The sequence below is a fragment of the Drosophila miranda genome, assembly GCF_003369915.1.
Source record: "Drosophila miranda strain MSH22 chromosome Y unlocalized genomic scaffold, D.miranda_PacBio2.1 Contig_Y2_pilon, whole genome shotgun sequence".
Classification (NCBI taxonomy): Eukaryota; Metazoa; Arthropoda; class Insecta; order Diptera; family Drosophilidae; genus Drosophila; species Drosophila miranda.
Window position 1 is genome coordinate 15,489,555 of NW_022881614.1, and position 6,768 is coordinate 15,496,322.

The window sequence follows — 6,768 nt, forward strand, 5'->3', positions numbered from 1 at the left end:
TCCTCTACGATTCTGCGTTTTTGGTTTTATCGTATCTTTAAAAATGTGGATGCCACAGATTTTCGTCCTTTGTGGGGGCGGAAGTGAGCGGGGCAAAGTTTTGAAATATTTTTGTAGCAGTGACATATCACAGATGTCTGGATCCAAAACATCGTTGCTCTAGCTCTTATAGTCTTTGAGCACTAGGCGCTGAAGGGACGGACGGACGGACGGACAGACGGACGGACGGACAGACGGACAGACAGACATGGCTCAAGCGACTCGGCTATTGATGCTGATCAAGAATAAATATACTTTATGGGGTCGGAAACGATTCCTTCTGGACGTTACACACATCCACTTTTACCACAAATCTAATATACCCCAATACTCATTTTGAGTATCGGGTATAAAAAAAAACGAGGGGGAACGTTGTGAGTTGCTGCGTACACCGCAACTCTACAGTTATACCCGATACTGGGTATATGGCTCTCCTGCGGCAGACGCCGCTAATATTGAACCACACGACAAAGAGTGCGTGCGAGAGAGACAGAAAATCAGTCTGAGCGTGACGTCGGGCGCTGCGTGGCCACTGCAAATTGATTTCTTGCTTTTGGCTACAAAAATGATCCGATCTGATCCAGATTCAGCAATCTGATAGATATAGTCATTATCTATGATTCTGCGTTTTTAGTTTTTTCGAATGTGCAATATTGTGGATGCAACAGATTTTCGTTCTTTGTGGGGGCGGAAGGGGGTGGGGCGAAATTCTGAGATATACGTTTTATAGTGAGATCTAACAGAAGTGCGGATACCAAATTTGGTTACTCTAGCCTTAATAGTCTCTGAGATTTGTGGATGCCCCAGATTTTCGTCCTTTGCGGGGGCGGAAGGGAGTGTGGCGAAATTTGGACACGAAACGGTCAAGGTCCGATATCACAGGAGTGTGGATACCAAATTTGGTTGCTCTGGCTCTTATAGGTTCTGAGATCCTTGAACTCATATTTTGCAATTGGCAAAGCCGACTGTTCGGAGCAGAACCCAGCCGATTAGCTGCTTGCCAAATAGCACCTAATTCTTGGCCCTCAGCCGCTTATTTTGTTTGTTACTTATGTCTATGTCACTCATTTGTTTGTTAAAGCTCTGCGCTTGCTTGCCCTGCTAAACGCTCTCTGCCAGCTCGCTCTTCGCTATCTCCGCTTTGCGTCTGCCTCCCGCCGTCGGCCGAGCGAAGCTGCGCTTAGCGATCGGAGCGGCAATGTAAAGGGCAGGCAAGCCACACTTGCAATTTGGATGTCACGCATTAAAGAACATATCGTAATTTTATTTCTGCGCCGAGTTTTATTTAATTCGAAATAATTAGTCGGCCGATTGGGGATAAAAAACATTTTCTCCACATAAAGTTTGGTGACCCCGACGTGATCGAAGAGTTGCAGTGTCAATTAATAATCATTCGCGATCGACATTCGTTAGCCCTAGCAAATTTTCGGCGGTTAAGCACAATTCGGTGCTAAAACACACTTACATACACCTACATACACGCATTGCTGGCTATTAATTTCTCTGTCGCGACAATTCGGTCAGTGCAGTGCGGTAGGCAGTGCAGCGAACTCACTAATACACACAAGCGGAGTACAAAGCGGAATCGGACAGCTCGCACAGCCGCACAGCCAAAGGCATTAGCTGTAATCCCTTTGCTTTCGGTTCCCACGTTTATACGTATACAGGGTGTCTTTTTCGGTCGTGCTGAGTGACTCTTTTAAAACCTCAACATGGCAGCACCTGAGCCTACCAATGTCGCGAACGCAGCAATGCCGAGTGATGTAGATTTCTACAAGCACAAGGCCGAGTCCATCGCGCGCCAACTAAAGGCCATGGATCGCTTTCTTACCAAGGAAGAGCTTGCCGAGTTAGATGAGGCAGAACTTCAAGCTCGCTTAGAGCAAATCGAGCGAATGAATGCGGATTTCGATGCCGCTCAAACGAGCCTTGAAAGGCTGGATTTCCTGCAGTTAGCCCATGATGCCCGGCTGGACTTTTCGAATGTTTATGTCAAGGTTAGGTCCAGGCTGTCGCGGGAGTTGATGGCTGCTCGCACGGTAAATGTTGCCAATTCAACGGCTCGGCATACTCTCGAGGGGAATTCGTCGTTGTTCGCCTATAATAGTATAGGCCGTTCTCGAATGCCCGAGTTGCAGCTTCCGCGATTCAGTGGGAGCTACATGGATTGGCCAGAATTCCACGCGATGTTTTCGACAATGGTGCACAAAGACCATCGTATACCAATCATCGAAAAATTCCAATATCTTCGTGGATGTCTAGATGGTGCTGCGCTGGATACGATTCGTTCCTTGGAACTTTCTGAGGAGAATTACGACAAGGCGTTGAATTTACTAATGTTGCGATTCGATAATAAACTGTTACATTTTCAGGCACACGTAAAGGCTATTTTCGGGCTGCAAGGGGTGGAGAAGGGCTCGGCTATCGGCTTGCGCGCGCTCAGCGATAAAATCAATTCGCACTTGCGTGCACTTCAGACCTTGGCGACCCCGCAGGAGATTTCCGATGGGTTGCTGATCTTCATCATAGGCACGAAATTGGACCACAAGACCAAGGAGAAATGGGAAGAGAACTTGCCGACGTCAGGATTGCCTCGGTGGTCAAGCATGGCCTCATTCTTGGAAGCAAGATGTCGGATGCTGGAAAATTTGGGATCGGCTATGGTAACAATTCCTAGCCAGCAGGTGGGAGAAAGTAAACCTAGCACCCTAATCACCTCCATTAACGATCATAATAGCTCAACATGCAAGTATTGCAAATCCTCCGAGCACTACATATCCCGATGCCAGGCATTTATAGATCTCCCTGTTTTTTCTCGATACAAGGAGGTGAAGAAGCGCCATTTATGTCTAAACTGCCTCAACAAAGGCCATTCATTGCAACGCTGCAAGTCAGGGGCATGTAGAAATTGCCAAGCCAAGCATCACACACTGCTCCACATGCAGTCGGGCGCTGACGCTGAGTTGCCGTCGCCGAGCACGGAATCGACCCAGCATGATCCTGCAAGTGCCCTAGTAGCAAGCAAATATATTAGCCCTCCCCCCTCGAGTCAAAAATCTCTGCCTAGCCAAAACGTGCTGCTAGCTACTGCAATCGTATATGTCAGGGGCCGTTTTGGATCGCTTATTCCATGTCGTGCCATTTTAGATTCCGCTTCTCAGGTTAACTTTATAACATCGAGACTCGCCAATCAGCTGCAGTTAGATCCTCACCCGTCTCACGTTAAAATCGCCGGTATTGGAGAGTCAATTCTACCATCCAGCAAGGCTGTGGACATCGTCCTGCAATCTCAAGACGAAAGCTATCGCGGTTTCCTCTCTGCAATTATCACTGCCTCAATCACAGGAATGCAGCCTAACTTCGGCCTAGACGCAAAGGATTGGCCAATGCCAAATAACCTAAAACTAGCTGATCCTAATTTCGCCAAGCCCCAGCGTGTCGATCTGTTGATAGGTGCTGGTTTGTTTTTCGAATTAATGTGCGTTGGACAGATTCGACTGTCAGACCAATTGCCAACATTGCAGAAGACGAAACTTGGCTGGATAGTGTCAGGAAGTATTAAAAACTCTGAGAAAGCCCGTGCGGCGCTAGCAGCCGTTGAAGATCCCCCTGTCATCTCCGCTTGCGAGACTAATTTGTGCGATATTGTAAGGCGGTTTTGGGAAGTCGATGGAGATTATTCGCCCTCATCAATTTCGGAGGAAGATGTTCATTGCGAACAGCATTTCGTCACAAGCTGCATTCGCCTAGAGTCCGGAGCTTACTCCGTGCGTTTGCCAACCAAATTCAGTCTAGAGGAATTAGGAGAATCGTATCAGCAGGCGCTACGTAGATTTCTCAATTTGGAGAGGAAGCTAGCAAAAAGTGCACAGCTTAAGGCAAAATATATGGAGTTTCTTCAGGAGTATCGTGATTTAGGACACATGTCGCCAGCTTCGCGGCAGTCAGACCTCCCGCAGTACTTCTTGCCTCACCATTGCGTCCACAAGCAGGATAGTACAACCACCAAATTACGCGTAGTGTTCGATGGATCTGCCAAAACAGCGTCTGGAGTATCACTGAATGATGCGCTTATGGCTGGACCCACCATCCAACCTAAAATTCTGATAACTCTGCTTCGTTTCCGCTTTTTTAAAGTCGCCTTGTGTGGCGATATCTGCAAAATGTACCGCTGTGTACGCGTTTCCCATCCCGATACGCACGTGCAGTGCATCCTATGGCGCAATGACCCGAAGGAGGAGATTCAGGTGTTCAAGTTGGAGACTGTTACTTACGGAACCAAACCTGCCGCTTTCTTAGCAATTCGTGCTATGCATCAATTGGCAAATGATGAAGAGTTGCGTTTTCCGCTTGGCGCTGATGTTGTTCGAAGAGATTTCTATGTCGATGATCTCATATCTGGAGGGGACAGCATTGATTCTGTCATCAAAATTCGTCAGCAGGTAAAGGAGCTACTTTCGAAAGGATGTTTTCCCATACGTAAATGGTGTTCCAATGAACCCGCTGCTTTGGAAGGCGTATCGAAGGCGGATCGCGAAAAGTTCCTTACCTTTCATGACGGGACTGAAGTAACCAAGGCGCTTGGTCTAGTTTGGGATCCCACCACGGACAATCTTCTGTTTAGCTTCGCTCACGTCGGAACCGCTGCAGGCCCAATATCGAAGCGTTCGGTCCTGTCTACACTAGCTAGGTTCTACGATCCTCTAGGGCTCATCTCTCCCATCATCACAAAAGCTAAAATATTTATGCAGTCGCTATGGAACGAAAGCCTAAAATTGAATTGGGACGAAAGCCTGCCCCAGGATCTACATACGACTTGGATTGAGCTGACTTCGCAGTTGTCGATGGTTAAAAACTTTAAGTTTCCACGTTACGTGCTTCGGCAGCAAGCCAGATTAGAAATGCACGCGTTTTGTGATGCGAGCCAAGCAGCATATGGCGCCTGTGTATACATGCGTTCGGAAGCTCTTGGCATTGTGCAAAGTCATCTCTTATGCTCTAAATCCAGAGTCGCGCCCTTGAAAAGTATGACTATCCCCAAGCTTGAGCTGTCTGCTGCCCTCGTATTAGCCGAACTAGTGTCCACCATAGTTAAGGGATTATCAGCTCCATGCCAAATACATTGCTGGTCGGATTCGTCCATAGCCCTTGCCTGGATTCGAGAATCACCATTGAATTTTAATATATTTGTTTCTAATCGAGTTCAGCGGATTCAGGAGCTCACCGCTGGAATGACTTGGCATCACGTGCCCACAAAGTTGAATCCTGCCGACATCATATCACGTGGAGCCACGCCCGCTGAACTAATGGATAGCAGCCTTTGGATCTCTGGACCACCATTCTTGCGTCTTGAGAGCTCAGAGTGGCCTGCAGGCTTGCAATTGCCGACCGATGTACCAGAACGTCGTCATGCAGCATTGGTTGTTTCAAACGAAAGGGATGTATCGTACGATTGCAAATTTCAAAACTCATTCGGATCCATGCAGCGCGTCTTTGCTTACATATATCGATTCTACATTCTCAAGGACAAAGGCATAGCGCGGTCGAAGGGTCAACTTACCGTAATCGACATCAAAAATGGTACGCATTTGCTCATAAGGGCAATACAGCAGCAACAATTTTCGGAAGAGATAAGGGCCCTCGCCAGCAAACAGGCCCTACCCCCAAAAAGCACGATGGCCTCACTGAATCCATTTCTGGATAGCTTTGGATTGCTGCGTGTTGGAGGCCGCCTCCAAAATGCCGAATTGGACTACGACGCGAAGCACCCGATCCTGCTTCCTAAGGGACATCCTGTCACTGTCTCTATTATTATCTTCTTTCACGAAAGGTTTCTCCACGCAGGAGCTCAAGGTTTGCTCGGACTGCTTCGGCAAAAATTCTGGCCTATTGGTGGACGCAAATATGTTGCGGGAATCATTCGCAAATGTGTTAGATGCTTTCGTTTGAAGCCAGTGCTGAGGGAACATATCATGGGGAACTTGCCTGCGGATCGCGTAAGGACTAATCCAGCATTCCACACAACGGGCGTTGATTTTTGCGGACCCTTTTATCACAAGTCGGAAGTCAGAAGCAGGCCTCCTATCAAATGTTACATCGCTGTCTTCGTATGCTTTAGCACCAAAGCAACTCATTTGGAAGTCGTTCGGGATCTATCTACAGAATCCTTTCTGGCAGCATTAAGGCGTTTTATAAGTCTACGTCCCAAACCTCGAATCATCTGGTCAGACAACGCTACAAATTTTGTAGGAGCAAAAAATGAGCTTTTGGAGCTTCGGCAAATGTTCCTCAGCGATCCTCATACGTCGGCTGTGTCACATCTCTGCGTTTCTAGTGGAATCGACTGGAAATTCATTCCCCCTCGCTCACCTCATTTTGGGGGTTTGTGGGAGGCGGCTGTTAAAGCAGCTAAATATCATTTTCATCGCATCGTCGGGACCTACATTTTTACTCTTGATGAAATTCAGACCTTGGCTTGTGAAATCTCTGCTTTGTTAAATTCCCGTCCGCTTTATGCAATTACAGAAAGTCCCGATGATCTAGATGTGCTCACGCCAAACCACTTTCTCAATGGAGCCCCGAAAGCTGCATTCGACGAGCCAGATGTGGCGCATCTCCGGGTCAACCTACTTAGTCGATGGCAGCGGCTGTGTCAAATGAAGCAGGCGTTTTGGAGAAAATGGAGCACGGCGTATCTTTCGATTCTTCAGGAGCGGAGCAAGTGGCGGT